The following is a 15,998-nucleotide window of genomic DNA, read 5'->3' on the forward strand; positions in this document are numbered from 1 at the left end:
ACTTATGAAGGTGACTCTATTATGATATGCTACTTCATCTATGAGATTACTCATGAGGAACTGAGGAAGGACAGTGACCCTTGGAAAATATAACAATCTCTTGACTGTGTTCTTTGCATTTAACTTCTCTTCAAGAAAAAACAAAGGCAAGATGATTAGAATTAATACAGATGGTGATGAATGAGAAAAAATAAATAAAAGGGTAGGGAAAAGCTAGTTGAATATTCTACATTAGGAGCAATAGGATCAAATGGTCCCAGGGTGCCAGTCTGTCCAGTTGTGTGGGATATCTTTCAGCTTGTGCAGTTTGTGGATATAGACATGATTCTTAGAAGTTTGGGAGCTACCAACTGTTTGTACAACTTTTGCCCCTCCCAGCTGCTTAAATGTGCTGGGGAGAGGGGATGTAGATGGCATCTGAAAAAGCATAAACGCCTTCCTGGAAGATGGGATTATTGCTCCTGCCTTAAAGAAGGCAGTGGTGCATCCACTTCTAAAGAAACATACTCTGGGTCCAGGAAAGTTGAATAATTGCTGCCAGTCTCAAATGTATAATTCTTGAACAAGATGATTGAATGAATGGCAGCTGGTCAACTACAGAGAATTTTGAATGAAGCGGATCATTTACACCCACTCCAAACTGGTTTTGGAGTTAGGGGAGTAAAATGGCCTTGGTCACCCTAGTGCAGGGGTAGGGAACCTGCGGCTCTCCAGATGTTCAGGAACTACAATTCCCATCAGCCTCTGGTAGGGGCTGATGGGAATTGTAGTTCCTGAACATCTGGAGAGCCGCAGGTTCCCTACCCCTGCCCTAGTGGATGGCACACACTGAGAAATGGACCCGGACACTACAACCTGGTTAATTCTGCTGGACCCCTCAGCAGTTTTTCATACCATTAAATCATAATATCCTTCTGGATCACCTTTCAGGACTGGGGCTGGGAGTCACTGTTCTATGGTGGTCCAATCCTACCTCAAGGGAAATTTCAGAGTGAGGTGCTGGGTGAGTGCTACTCTGACAGCATTTGTTTTATGGGGTTCCCTGACGTTCCATCTTATCCCAGTTCATTTCAACGTTTACATCAGGGGTGACCAAACTTGCTTAACGTAAGAGACACTCAGAATAAACCTCAGATCTTTGAGAGCCACAAGACATGGGCAAATATTACACACATTTTTTTTGTTCCATGCACATTTTGTCACCAACCTTTTATATAAACATTAAGAAATATACATATGTAAAAATGATGCAGGTATGCAACTATGATTAATTTTATTAACATTAAATGAAACTCTCAAAATAAAAACAAAAGAGGCAGAAAAAATACTGCTTATAGTTATTGGTATTACTGCTAGTAGAAACATTGTAAGTATCTATCTTTGATGTGAGTTGTTTAAAATCCACCTGATGTGTTGTCAAGGCAGTACAGAGGCTATGGAGCCTTTGGCATCTCTGACCCCTACACCCAAGCTCTTGGTACCCCTTCTGGCCTCCCAGCCCTGTAGCAAAGGACAGCAGCATGGCCAGGGATAAGGACATGCCCAGTGGGAGACAGGCCAGAAAAGGGGGAGGCCCACTCCACTGATCAGCCTCACCAGCCATGAGTTGCACATTATATGGCAAAGAGCCACATGTGGCTCACAAGCCACAGTTTGGCCCACCTGCAGGAAAATATCATCCAGAAAGCAAAAACCATCACATGGAAACACAACTGGCTGGCCTCTACCAGGGCCCAGGGCTTTTACGGCCCTGGCCCCCCTCGGGTGGAACAGGCTCCCTAGAGAGACCAGGGCCCTGTGGGACTTGCAGAATTTTTGCAGGGCCTGTAAAACAGACCTGTTCCGCCAGGCATTTGGCCAGCCAGGGTGAGTGTGATCCTATTCCATCTAGGCCTCTGGTGAGGGAAGGGGGTGGGTTTTTATTGCCATCTGTCTGCTGTCTGATGTAGTTCCTATTTATAGTTTTATATTTATAGTTTTATTGGTTGTTGTATGGGTTTTAATGCTGTTAAAATATTATACTGTTCGTATCATTTTATGTTGTTCACCGCCCTGAGCCTCTTGGGGGAGGGCGGCCTATAAATTTGAAGTATAAATAAATAAATAAAAATAAAAACAACAAGAGACAAGCTAGTATTTGGGGTGTTGTGGGGTTTCCAAGCTGTATGGCCATGTTCCAGTATAATTTTCTCCTAATGTTTCACCTGCATCTGTGGCTGGCATCTTCAGAGGATCTGATGATAATAAAGCAAGTGGAGTATATATACCTGTGGAATGTCCAGGATGGGAGAAAGAACCATTTGCATTGGTTAACAAGTGTAAAGGGTGCAATTAACAGGTGTGATTTGCATGGGTTGAGAGGAATTCACCCATTTTAGCATAAATAACAATGAAGTTGGAATATTTATGGAATGAAATGTTTAATTTCTATACCACCCTCCCCTGAATTGCACAACAATCTATATATATATAAAAAGCTAACAGTGACTTTGTTAATCATGCCCTAATGCCGAAACGGCTGGACGGATCGCCCCCCAAATTTTCACATGACGTTCCTCCCTGTTGCGGGCAGGTAATCAGACCTTCAAATCGCTGAAAGTCTGTACCTGGGCCAGGTAAAACGCCTTTTTCCTGGTGCACCAGGACATGAAGCTGGCTGTGTTTAACTGTCACCCTTAGAATGTTCGTGCAGCATGTCTGGGCCTGAGGGGTTAGTATGCCCTTACAATGTTTGTGCAGATGCGCAGACTTGAGCATTGAAAACAGTAAATAGGTAATACTCATAGGTGGACACATGGAAGTGAAACACATACACAATTTGCCGGGTGAGTATTTGCTGGGTTCCCCCACACGCAGGTGTGTAACTTTCACTCTCTGTGCCTCACCCACTGCTATCACACATCACACATACTCTCATACACATCCAGCTCATCCTCACACACCTCACTCTGCCCTCCCTCACATCCAACCACCACTTACCCACTTCCTCATCCATATTCGCCACAGCTCTCTTTTACTAAAAGCCAGCTGCAGTTTGCCTTTTCCTTCTAAGAAAATCCATGGGGTGGGGGCGAACCAACACTACTGGCTCTGCTTCTTTTGCACATGGCCCTTTAAGAATCCAGGGAGCTGGCCTAGATCTGAACGTCTCACCACCCTGCCTCTGATGCCTGACTGGGATAGCCTCCTTGCTCCAGTTCTGCCTTACCCAAGCCAGGACTATGCGTGCCAACCAGGCTCATGGACAGCGGGATTTGCACTCTGGACCATTCCGTTGTGAAATGGAAAGGGTTACCTTATACTAAAAAAAAAGACACCACCATATAACAATGTGAATTGAAAAGGGAAAGAGGGATTACATTTGATCACCCCAAAAGGATATGCTGCGGATCACTGGACCTGCATGGACATCTGTGTGGGTTGCGGACTGTGATGAGAAGGACAACTGCCACAGCAATGCGTGGCCGGGCACCGCTAGTATAATAATACAATACATATAACAATAGTCATAACATTGTCGGTATTAATGGTTCATTTCATATTGAAGCAGATGAAGAGATTTTCCTTGATTGTTAGCTAGATCTGTGGCTGTCATCTTCAGAGGATCATCTGAAGATGCCAGCCACAGATGCAGGCGAAACGTCAGGAGAGAATGCTGCTAGAACACGGCCATACAGCCCGGAAACGACATAGCACCCAAATAGTCATAACATTAGCAACATCAACAATAAACAGCAGATCAATGAACCATGGACAACATTTCAATATCAACAATACTCAAATGTAATAAACATGATAACATATTCTAACAAAACCCACATAAAAACATAATCAACATCATAACATTCCTTGATATAATAGTGTCAAAGTATCCTAACATCATAATATAACATCAATAATAACATCATCTCATAACATGTCAGTATAACAACATGCCAATATCACTAAATCACAGAATCACACAATATCACTAAAATCACTAAAACACTGCCATATAATAACATAATGGCGAACAGTAAAAAACCCCAAAAATAAGACAACATAATTTTATAGCAAGGTTAGAATGATACAACCTAACAAAAACAGATAGCAACTTTCTATCAGAAATCTATAGTAACACAACCTAAGATTTAGAAACACTACCTACTCTAATCAATAATACAATTCACTACCAAAAAAACTATACCTTGCCTAAAAAACAACTAAATATCATCATGGTGAAAATAATTCAACAATCACGGTAAAGCATTCTGTGTTATATATCCTACTAACAAACCCAATGTAATCCAAAAATTAACTGTATCAACCCCCTAGTTTTCTAGTTAAATTGAAGAACAATGTCTATCAAACTCTGAGGGTAATCAGGTTTGGCGTTTTATGAAGGATCCGTTGCCGCTGCTGCCATCACCATGTTTTTGCCAGGAGGCCCAGCTTGTTTCAGAGTAAGAGTTCCTTGGAAGTTGTTTGAGGGGCCCTGCCACTGGTCCCCATCGCCGCTGTGTCCCAAACCCCACATGGGGACTCCACATTGGGGACTCCTCACATTGTATGGCTGTCCAGGCTCCTCCAGGGTCGGGAAAAACCCTCCAGGGTTGTCTAGAGTGACGTACTCACATGCTCACAAGCAGCTCATTCCCAGTCTGCCCAGCCAGATATCATCCGGAGGGCTCAATCAGGCATTGCCAAGGGGTCTCTGCCACTGTCCCCCCCTCACCTGACATGTCTAGGAGTCTCCACGTCATCTCTCAGCTCAAGATTGCATCATCTGGGCTGCCATTTGTCAGATCAAAGGCTGACCGCAGATGCATATTAGTCACCTGGCATTTCAAATCCTTTTGATTGTTTCCTGCCTGGAGACATTCTGTGTCTGGATGGTGTTCACTAACCATTGTCTTGATTCTAGTGTTTTTAAGTGCTGTTAGCCAAATTTTGTTCATTTTCATGGTTTCTTCCTTTCTGTTGAAATTTTCCATGTGATTGTGGATTTCAATGGTTTCTCTGTGTAGTCTGACATAGTGGTTGTCAGAGTGGTCCAGAATTTCTGAAGATGTCAGCCACAGATGCAGGCAAAACGTCAGGAGAAAATGCTACTGGAACACGGCCATACAGCCTGGAAACCCCACAGCACCCTGGGGATTTCGGTCGTGAAAGCCTTCAACAAAGCTAGTGTTTCTTTTTGGAATTCTTCTGCATGGAATTCTACAAATCCTTCTTTCCTTTTATAAGCTACTTCCTAAAATAAATTAAAAACTTGGAAATTCGACTTAACTCCCTTTTTCTCCTTTTCATTACCCCTAATTTTTGACTGGATACTGTGTATATAGGTATGTATTTGCATGTGAGAGTTCATTTTATATATTTTAGAACAAAACTTTTAATCAGAAATTGTAAACTCTCAATAATGGATTCCAAATTATACCACAAATAATATCAGGAACAAAGTACCAGATCTTGGTATGGCACAATAATAATTTTCTAACATATTTTTAAATGTAGTCCTATGCAAACTTTTATCCATTTAACTCAACAGGATTTTCTTCCCAGTAAACATGTATAATTACTGATATAGGTTCAATTTTCAAAAGCTTGTCATTTTGTTTTCAAGCAGCAATTCATTTATTTTTTTGTTTTCACCCAAATGACACAGAAACTGAGTATAACTTTATGAAGTAATTCCTCTGGTATTCTGCCTAATTTTGTTATTTGTCCAAAAGTAAACATTTTGTTATTTGTCCAAAAGTAAACATATCATGATGGGACAAACTGACAGCCTCCCATCCTTCCCGTTTCAGTGTAACAGGAAGTAACATGAACCCATTCACACAGATCACACTCAGACTCAAGGATGCTCTTATGATAAAAAGAACTCTGATGTTTTTTCAGAGTACCATATGCTCCTATATTTCTTTCAAACCAACCCTCTTGTTATACATTTACATCACTCTGATAACTAAAATATTGTTATAGTGGCCTCACATAAATCAGATTTTCATTTCCTTTTCCCAACTCTTTATTTGGGCATTCCAAAAGATTGAAATCCATTTAACATACTTGCCACCTGCCCCACATCTTCATTGGTCAGGACCTTCTGTATTACCTGGTCTGAAATAATTTATGACCTTTAACATAGTCAAAAGCAAATAATTACAGACACATCTTCAGCAATGTCAAAAATGGATGAGCCTACTATGAAGAAGACTGATCCTTTATTAATAGAGTGCTGTACACTTCCTGTCACACAGACAACTGACATCAGCACAGCTCACCCCACCCCATACAAATGTATCCTGTATGATTAACTAGGGAAGCCACGACAGCATGCATGAATGCATAAATAAATGTATTGGTTATTCCCATCTGTTACATTTTAAATTCTGACCATCGACATTTTATGTAGGATCTTTTTCTTAAACACCCCCTTATAGTGTCTTTAAGCAACACATAACATCTTCCTTTAATATGATCCTTTTCTGCAAAATTGTAAACAGCAGCAGTGCAATGGAGAGTAGAAAACATTAAGTTGATCAACAAAACAGTGTTCCTTTACAAAGAATTTCCTTGCCCATCTGGCTGTTAAAAACTTATAAAATTACCTGTAATTTCATTTATCTAAACATGTTACAAAACACCGCATACACTTAACGTTCCACAGATTTTTGGTTGTTCTTAGCATTCCGTTATGTTACCAGTGAACTGTTCAGGAAAGAAATGTATCTCATTAGAACTGGCTACATAGTTTATTGTAGTGAACAAAGATACATTCCCAACAGTCTCTCTCATGCTTTTCATTCCTTTATTTCATTTTGTTACTGAGACGTATGGCATGTACCAAAGAAAAGACCTTAATGCTAAATATTCCTGGAGTGTGACAATAGGTAATACAATAAAACAGATTACAACCCTACCTTTCTTTCACAGCAGTGGTGCCAAGCACAGGTACACTGTAGCAATCAATTTGTTCTGCAGACAGTAAGGCTTTCATAGAATACTAATGCAAAATCTCTTTTCTTTCTCCTTCGACTTTACTCCCCAATGCCTGGGTCCTAACCAATACCAGGAAGAGGGCGGAATGTCTTCTGCTGCGATAACCACAACTACTAATCAAGTAAACGTGTACAAGGGCACAGGATTAAGCTTTCACCAAGCTTGACTCAGGGCAGGCTCTAAGAGCAGCTAAACACATGCATAGCAAGGTCAGAACACACACACACACACACACACACACACACACACACACATCTACTTGAGTGAACTAATTCATCATACTTTACTATTGATGGCTTTTTACCTCAGGGAACTAAAATTACTTCCTGGTGAGATGCTAGGATTTAGACACAAGAACATCCAACATTAATTCCCTTTTTACCAAAACGACAGTGAACTATTTCTGTACTCAGTTCTGGCAAAATGTATATTATATAAACAGTAATTTTGCAGTAGGAATAACTACATGAAATAGCATCCTTAATATTCTGAAAAGAAAACTGACTATGTTTCAGAAGAGTTTTTTCATGTTTAGAGGAAGTGAAAAAATCAATGAATTGAAATCTTGTTACTTACAAAATATTACAAACCTTTTACCGTTTTCTTAAAATGTCAAACTGCCATTCACCCTGAAGTTTACCCTAGGAACATTATGCCAGTTGTATAAAAGAGTATTTAATATTGAAAAGCTATGAGTTATGGGGAAGGAGGTGTTGGCCCATAAAGTTGAATAATGTGCATTTGATTCTGTAGATTTTATTTGAATATTCAAGTGTCATGGAGATTCACTAAAAATTATATGTAGTTTATTTCCTGTAACCCACAAAATTATAATAAATTACTAAATTTGTACAGCTTTGACTGTACTTGGTAAACTGGAATTTAACATGTTAAAGATGCAACTGCAATCAGCCATTCCCAATTTTCAGGATGCCCATCTTTTATTAGAAGCTGTAGTATTTTCTATGAAATGAGACTGAGAATCAGTGTTTTATTGCATATGCGACCTGCATTTGGAAGAAGGGGGAGGGAACCCTCATCACATTTGGCATTTCATCTCCTGCAAACTGGCAAAATACTTCTGAAATATCAGAGCTTTCAGTGAGAAGACATAAAGAGCTAAACATAATCAATACTGATCAGTTTGTCCTTGACATAGTGACCATGTCATCAGACTATTGTCATGTGATATCATGTCATTTCCCCACCTGGCTTGTGACCTTGTCCTTTAAATGACCCAAAGCTTCCCTGAAGTAGCAGGAGGCCCCTCCCCGCTGTCTCAGCAAGGTCGAACGGGTCAGCATGTCCTCATCTATAATCTACCACCATTTGTCAGCAGGGAGGCTGGAGGAGGCAGCCTTGCTACAAGGGGAGAATGCCCAATTAGGCAGCTGTCACACAAAGCATAGCCTGCAAAATTATCCCCTGTCAAAAGAAAAGAGAAATAAGGGTGCCTAAATTACAGTGCAACCTTTTCAACCTCAGCTTTTAGGTACTGTGGAACTACACATTGAAGTTTTAAAATGAAGCAATAAATTTTGCGATAACAAATCGCGACTTAGAATTAGGGCAGTAAATTATAAATTATTAGCAGGTGAGCTTAGGTCTCACATACTATTAAGGACATGCTACACCTCAGGCAAGGGCAAGAAGGCACTCTGCCTACTGGCTTTCACCTATACATATTCTTGTTCTTAATCTCCATCTTTTCTTCATACATGGTTGCTGTAAGTAGGAAATCAACTAGAGGGAAAAAAAGGTCACCGCATTTTTTTCCTTGCATATACTATCAAGCACTTCACTCCTTATTACACAAACAGGTCCCATTCACTAAAAGCACATTTTAGGTCTACACATATCTAACCAATATGCCAAAAAAGTTTGTGCACAGAGATGAACACAGTTATTCAGGTTTTCTTAAAAGCCTTTTCTGGTAGGTTGGAGTATGGAGTAGTATGGAGTAGCCACCAAAGGACTGTTGCAGAACATACATTATACAAGGGAGATACTGACAACAGAAATTACTAGGAAGAATGAAACCGCCAGCTGGCAATGTGGTCCTTCAAGTAGCCACATGCAATGCTTTTGAAACCAAGGGAACTTTCAAAACCACAGCTCTGAGATAAAAGCATGGGATAATGCTGTTCGGGCTGGGAAGTTGGAGAGAGTTCTACTGAGTATGCACTTTGTATGCACCTTAAATTGTTCTTGGATCCAGGGTTAATGTTTTCTATGGGGAGGGGCCATGGCTCAGTGGCAAAACATCTGCTTGGCATGCAGAAAGTCTCCAGTTCAATCAAAAGATCAGGCAGCACTGATGTAAAAGACTAATGCTGAGACTCTGGACAGCAGCTGGCAGTCTGTGTAAACTAAGGCCCTTTCTGCACAAGAAACTAAGGTTTTCAGGCTGAAAATAAAACATTCCCTTTGTGGCGTTCCTCTTTGTTTTTACTCCATGGTTCCAAAAAACATTTCCAAGCAGCTTTTTCTCTGTTTTAAAAAAAGTTTCAAAATGATTCTTTTGATTGTAATGTTTTCAAGCCATCTTCCTTCACTGTGCAGTCATATTTATAACATTTTCTTTCCCACTGCTGTTTTCCACACCCCTGTATCACTGCCCAACTTCCCCCCCAGTGCCATTTTTTCACTGACTTCTTTACCCCTCACCTCTTTATTTTTGTCACTTGGGGAGGAGGTGTTGTTTGGTCGAATGTACGAAGCATCGATTAAATGGAGCTACAGAGCCACATATTTTTTTTAAAAAAAACACTTGAATTCATATTTCAAAATGACAACTAGTAGACAACCAGTACAATCCTAAACAGAGTTGTAGGACCATGTCTTATAATTAAGTTAACAGTGGCTTAGAAGGGTATAACCCTGCTTAGGACTCCACTGTAAATTTTAGGAGGAGTATGGGAATAATTCTATTTAGGGCTGCACTGTAAGTTTTACATTGGAGGGGCACTATTAACAATTCTGTTTGAAACTCAGAATATATATTATCTCTTTTCAGGGATATCACTTGGTAGAGGAGTGGTTCTTACATCTCCAGATGGTATGGACTACAATTCCCATCAGCCCCTGATGGCAGGGGCTGATGGGAATTGTAGTCCATAACATCTGGAGTGCCAAAGGTTCGCCACCACTGCACTAGTTGGTATAATTTTCCTTTTGAATTAGGAGAATTCACAAACTTTTCAAAACATAAGAAAGGCTTTATAGAAGCTACATACTGCTACATAAAAATAAATACCCAAAGACCATGAAATATCAAAAGTCATTAACAAAACATTATGTAGCAAGCTTCCACTACATGCTAACTTGCAGTTCTCTGCTTTTTCTATTCAAATCTTGAGATTCCTTTTCCTAAGGGACATATATAATTTCCAGAGAATATCAAAGCATAAAACTCCTAAACTTCACCTTTTGTATGTTCCTTTTAAAAAAACCTGTTGCAAAGTATTAATTTCTACAGCAGATGCATATTAACTTTCATGGAATTTAACTTATAAAGAGAGACATATTTTTCCCTTGATTAATTTTTTTAATTAAAAGTTAAATGGGGGAAAAATCAGAAGGGAAAGCAGAACACATCTCATAATGTAGTTGGAAAGTACACCCCATTCCAAATTAGGATACTTCAAGAAATCTGTGACTTTTATCTACAACACAATGGATGTCATTCTCATTCAAAGCCCCTTTTATAGACAATCATAGGCATTCATCTCTTTCTCTGTCTCTCTGTTTCTCTTTGCACTCCCTATTGATTTCCCTTCTCACTTCAACTCTCATATGTACCCTCTATATGCATAATGGCTAGCAGTTATATGTACGTACACAATTCTTCCACAAATTAGTTTTCTGAGTAGCAGCAAAAGTTCCATCAAGACACAACCTCATACTCTATGCAAACAGGACTTAGTATTGCAAGATTAATACCCACAGATTTATAGTATTTTCCCTAATGCTTAGTACTTAGAGTTCTACACTTAAAATATAAGATGACAAGATAATTGGAATGACAGATATACGAATAAAGTGGTTTGGAGTGTTATTCATAAAGTTTCACATTTCTGCTGTGGTAAGCTTATGTAAACTACAATGAAAGAGTTAATATCTTTAGAATTCTTTCCCTACAATACTGGGGTAACTATCTCTTTAAATAATTTAAATCCTCTCTATCAACTACAAAGCTGTTTTGAAGCCATTTAGCTTTGTTCTTTACATGTGTTCTAATTAGGAAATGACCTTGACATCACACACACCAGAAATCCTGGATTATTTCTTACAGCAAAAATGTATGAAGGGGGAATAAGAGAAAGAGAAATAGGAACAGAGGGGGGAAAGCACACCCTGCATTTTTTTAAGTGAGAAACTGAGAAGTTGGTGGTTGGCTGAATGCTGAAGCAGTTTCACCGCATCATTTTTTTCCCTGTTGTTACAGAATGTCACAGGGCGGGTTAGTGTGACCTTGAGCTGCATCAGCAGCACAGCAAGGGTCGAGATGCCTGCAGGCGCCCTTGTACTGGATTTGCAAGACAAAAACCTTCAAACTGGCTGAAGGACATCTTAAATCTCTTCAAAGGTTTTCTGAACTAATCTGGGCTGCTCTTAGCCAGATCTGTGCCAGTGTGAGTGGCAAAATTAAAAGCAAGGTCTTTGAGAGGATGCTGTCTCCTTTTAACCCTTCTCATGCACAAGACAGCATATCCTGGTTATACAATTTACTCAGCTAATGAAGAAACACACATATTACACAGAGAAAAACATTTTTTCTTAAATTATATAAACAATCCTTTACTTGTGGATGGTACTGCTATGAATACTGAATGTACAGTTCAGAATCTTTACTACAGAATGGTGTTTACTCTCCTTAAAAAAACCCAAAAAACAAATTGTATTTTACTAGGAGCATCAAAGCCCAATGTGGGGGAGATGCAATGGGCCCTAGCAAAGGGTCAAAGAAGAGGCATCTCCCCCACAATGGGTTTTAGTGGGGCTATGATCGAGCTGACTAATTGGAAGGCTGGTGACAGGCTCAGCAAGGCAGCTGGGGGTCATCTGCTGCTGGCCAGCCAGTCTGCCTCATCTCTGGGGGGTGGGCGAGGTTGGGCAGGGGTGTGGTTGTTGTGGGGGGGATAACTTGTTTGGGGCCAGAGTGGCTGCTGTTGGGGGAGAAGGCAGTGAGGGCTTGTTAGGGGCCAGGGTGGTTCTGTGGGTGGGAGACGAGGCAGAGAAATTTGTTTGGGGCCAGGGTGGTGGTGGGGGGGGGGTAGGCCAGGAGGGCTTGTTTGGTCTGTGGATCAGAATAAAATTTATAGTTGAAAGTGATGATGTAAACATCATATTTACAGATATTTGTGATATCTCCATTAATGATGAAAATCAACAACAGCTGGTGTGAACTTTTAATACAATGTCCTGTTTGAAGAAAAGGAACATTTCAACCATACTTACAATACTTTAGTGAGCTACCTTCCCAGACCACTGTTTCATGCTTTACCTCCATATCCCTTCTCAAGAGGCTTATGAATGACAGGTCTCTCAAGTATCATACTTCAGCTGAAAAGGCCTAATCCTAACATGTTATGGAGGTGCATGTTGCTCCTTGCCTTAAAAGAATGAAGTCCTATTTGAGAATGTAGAACAATCAGTATTTCAACATGAAAGAAAATGTGACAGCTAACCATCACGGAGGAGGAAAATGTGCACAAAAGAAAAATGCACATAATTTATTTGAAACACTTTGTGAACAGTAGAGAAAGAGCACTCATTGCTAGATGCAGTTTGTCACGACATCTTTTTCATCAGCAGCTCTATGAATTTAACAGTGTTAAAAACAAAGCCTGATGATATGAAAATGGGGACTAATCATGAGCAAGCTGGCCTTTACATGAATCTGTTAAAGCTTTATGGTACCATGAGCTGACAACTTAGTGCTCCGGGAAAAAATGTATTTCCATGAAAAAGACTGAGTTTCACTTACCTGCAACTGATTCATCAAGTTCTTCTGTGCAGACACACACAGGGACTGTGCCTGCTCAAACTTGCTGGTTCTGGTAGAGTTTTTCCCTAGCCTAGCAACAAGGAGGCTCCTTTCCCCTCTGGACAGTGATGTGATGGCTCCTTCCCACTCAATATGCCACATGCTCCAGAGGGGTGTGTCCCTTCTTCCCTCAATTCCTGATTGTTACCATTCACTTTTAGCCAGGTAGGGATCATGTCAACCCCCAATCAAAAAGTAAGAGAACTCACAGCAAGGCAGGAGGGAGGATTAATGTGTCTGCACAGAAGACCTTGATGAAAAGCAGATTCAGGTAAGTGAAAACCAATCTTCATCTCTGGTTTACAGTGCAACCCCACATTGGGATTCTAGTTAGCTTACCTAATGGAGATGGAGAGATCTTCTTACTGCAACTATGAAAGCAGCACAGCCTTTCCATCCTCCACATTTGTTCTGGATTGCAGGTCCAGAGCATAATAATGGATGAAGGCATCCTCAGAGAACCATGTGGCAATGTTACAGATATCCGAGAGAAGTACACTTCTATGAAACACTGCCCACATGCCCTGCACCCTAGAGGCACATGCTCAGATCTCCAATAGGCTTCTTTTACCTGCAAACTCCTAGGGGAACAAATGCTGATTCCAAATCAGTAATCTGTTCTGGAGTCTGTTTGGCTCACTTAGAATCTTGGTACTTGACCTTATGCTTAGCTTCAGCATTAGCCTTTTTTATTTGTGGGCTAAGACAAAGATCTGGTCAATGTAGCTGACCACTTTGGAACTGTAGCAGCCAGAGAACTGAACAAGGGGAAGAACCTGGTTCCTATCCAGATGGGGTTGAACCTGGAAGATGTGATGATGCCCTCACTCAGAGGGTGAAACAGATTGTGATAACAAAACTCTTGGAGTCTGAGCACCTTCTGAAGGAGCCACCAAACCCAGAGCCTTCTCAAAAAGGTCTGTCTTGAGGTGAAAAGCCCTGTCTGATCTAGCTTCAGGAGTGAATTTTTGGCAGACCTTGTAGGCTTGTATGTTGTGGACTTCTAAGCATAGGAGGCATAGATTGTGCTCATCACTATAAATGGAACACTGGGTGCACTTTTTGAAGAGCTCTTTGAGGCCATCAGTGCTAGAGATTCAGTCACCAGTTTGGCTCTAAGAAAAAAATAAACAGCTAGCTCTACCAAAAACACCTCAACTTCATAGAATTCATGAGAAGATGATGAATTCTCCAAAGGGGAAAACACCCACAGAAGGAGTATCAAATGCACAGCTAATAGTAGTACACTTCTACTGAACTGCAGCAAGAAGAGAACTGAGGGGAGGTGGTTGCTGCTCTGGAGCACATGACAATGTGAGCAGGAGGGAGCCACCATGTCCCTCTCAGGAAGAGAGAGGTGCTCCCCTCCTATTGCTAGGCTAGGTAAAAAATCTGTCAAAACACCAGGCCTGTGCAAATGCAGTCCCAATGTCCAGGGATGCACTGAAGATGAAGTGTCACACAGCTCCTTATGACTATATCAGTCGTACTTTACTGGCTCTTGTTATGGGTGGCTGCTTTAGGAAAAATACACACACCTCGTGAACCATGCCATAAATGCCTTAAAGTACATTCAGAATGAGAAGTGTTGATGGTAATCATTTGGTAAGAACTGGAGAAAACTGATACTATATGGTTTGCTTATTACGGAGGGAGTAAGAAGACTGATATGTTTTAATACCCCCCCTGGAGCCTTAAAAATATTTGGTTCAAAACTCTGTGGGAGTGGCAGGAAATGGGGAACCAAATCCACATGGAAACGATTGGTCACATAGAATCCCAACTGGGAGGTAAAGAGTTAAAACAGGCTGCTGCTTGGGTAAGCATGCCAAAAACTGGGGGGGGGGACCAGTGGAGAGCAAGGGTTAATGCTGTGCCAAGGCTGGAGAGCATCCTTTGTCAAGTTTCCTGTCGTTTCATGCAGGGGCGTACCTAGGCAAACTGGAGCCCTGGGCAAAACCTGAGTTTGATGCCGCCCCCTCCGTGGGCAGCCAACCTCTCCCATGATAACCAAACAATTATTTTTTTCCCACCAGGTTGTTTCAAAGTCACCATCATATTATAGAACGTGCCCCAACTCACAAATCTGAACACAGCAGAAATATTTTTTGAAAACATTTTCAAAATGCTTTCAAAATGTTTTATTACTGCTATGAAAACATTTTATGGTGTTGTATCCAATCCCCCCAATTGGGGAAAACAGCATCACTTTCAATGTTATTTAAACGGGACCCCAGATTCTCCCTTTAAGGTGGATTTAAAAGGAGAATCTGGGCTCGCTAGTTTAAACAAGTGATGGTGGAATCCACCCCCAAACAGCATCATTTTCAATGGTGTTTAAACTAGGGAGCCCAGATTCTCCTTTTAAATCCACCTTAAAGGGAAAATCTGGGGTCCCCAGTTTAAACGACATTGAAAGTGATGCTGTTTTGGGAGTGGATTCTCCCCCACCCTGAAACAGCATCACTTTCAATGTTTAAGCCGGGGACCTCAGATTCTCCCTTTAAATCCATGCCGAAGGGGATGGATTTAATAATAATAATAATAATAACCTTTATTAGGCATTGAGAGAATAAAAGAAAGAAAGAAAGAAAACAAGCATTGGCAGGAAGGGGGTGGATTTAAAAGGAGAATCTGGGGAAATTTAGGGGGTGCCTGCTGTCAGGGGTGCAATTATTAAGATAGCAGCACCAAAATTTCAGAGTTTCTTCGTGAGACCCTACTGATGATACCACCCAGGTTTGGTGAAGTTTGGTTCAGGGGGTCCAAAGTTATGGACCCTCAAAGGTGTAGTCTCCTATTAGCTCCCATTGGAAACAATGGGGGATGGGGCACTCCCTTTGGGAGTCCATAACTTTGGACTCCGTAAACCAAACCTCACCAAACCTGGGTGATGTCATCAGGAGAGTCTTCAGAAGAATCCCTGAAATTTTGGTACTGCTAGCCTAAAAACTGCGCCCCCTGC

At 40.9% G+C, this 15,998-nt stretch overlaps 2 protein-coding genes across 8 annotated transcripts in view; both read right to left on the minus strand.

Annotated features, from left to right (window-relative positions):
* The window catches only part of SAMSN1 (SAM domain, SH3 domain and nuclear localization signals 1), a 353,573-nt gene that overhangs the window by 291,433 nt on the left and 46,142 nt on the right, over positions 1 to 15,998 (minus strand). The window lies entirely within an intron of this gene.
* NRIP1 (nuclear receptor interacting protein 1) overlaps positions 1 to 15,998 on the minus strand; it is an 89,915-nt gene that overhangs the window by 27,763 nt on the left and 46,154 nt on the right. Inside the window, exon 1 of one of the 5 annotated variants that reach the window (XM_048494495.1) lies at positions 6,906 to 7,023. The exons of the other annotated variants lie outside the window; for them this stretch is intronic. The gene's annotated coding sequence lies outside the window, so the exon portion shown is untranslated. Of the gene's footprint in view, positions 1 to 6,905; positions 7,024 to 15,998 lie in introns of those variants that run through there. 5 annotated transcript variants of the gene reach the window in all.

The sequence above is a fragment of the Sphaerodactylus townsendi genome, linkage group LG04 (genome assembly GCF_021028975.2).
Source record: "Sphaerodactylus townsendi isolate TG3544 linkage group LG04, MPM_Stown_v2.3, whole genome shotgun sequence".
In the NCBI taxonomy this organism is placed as follows: domain Eukaryota; kingdom Metazoa; phylum Chordata; class Lepidosauria; order Squamata; family Sphaerodactylidae; genus Sphaerodactylus; species Sphaerodactylus townsendi.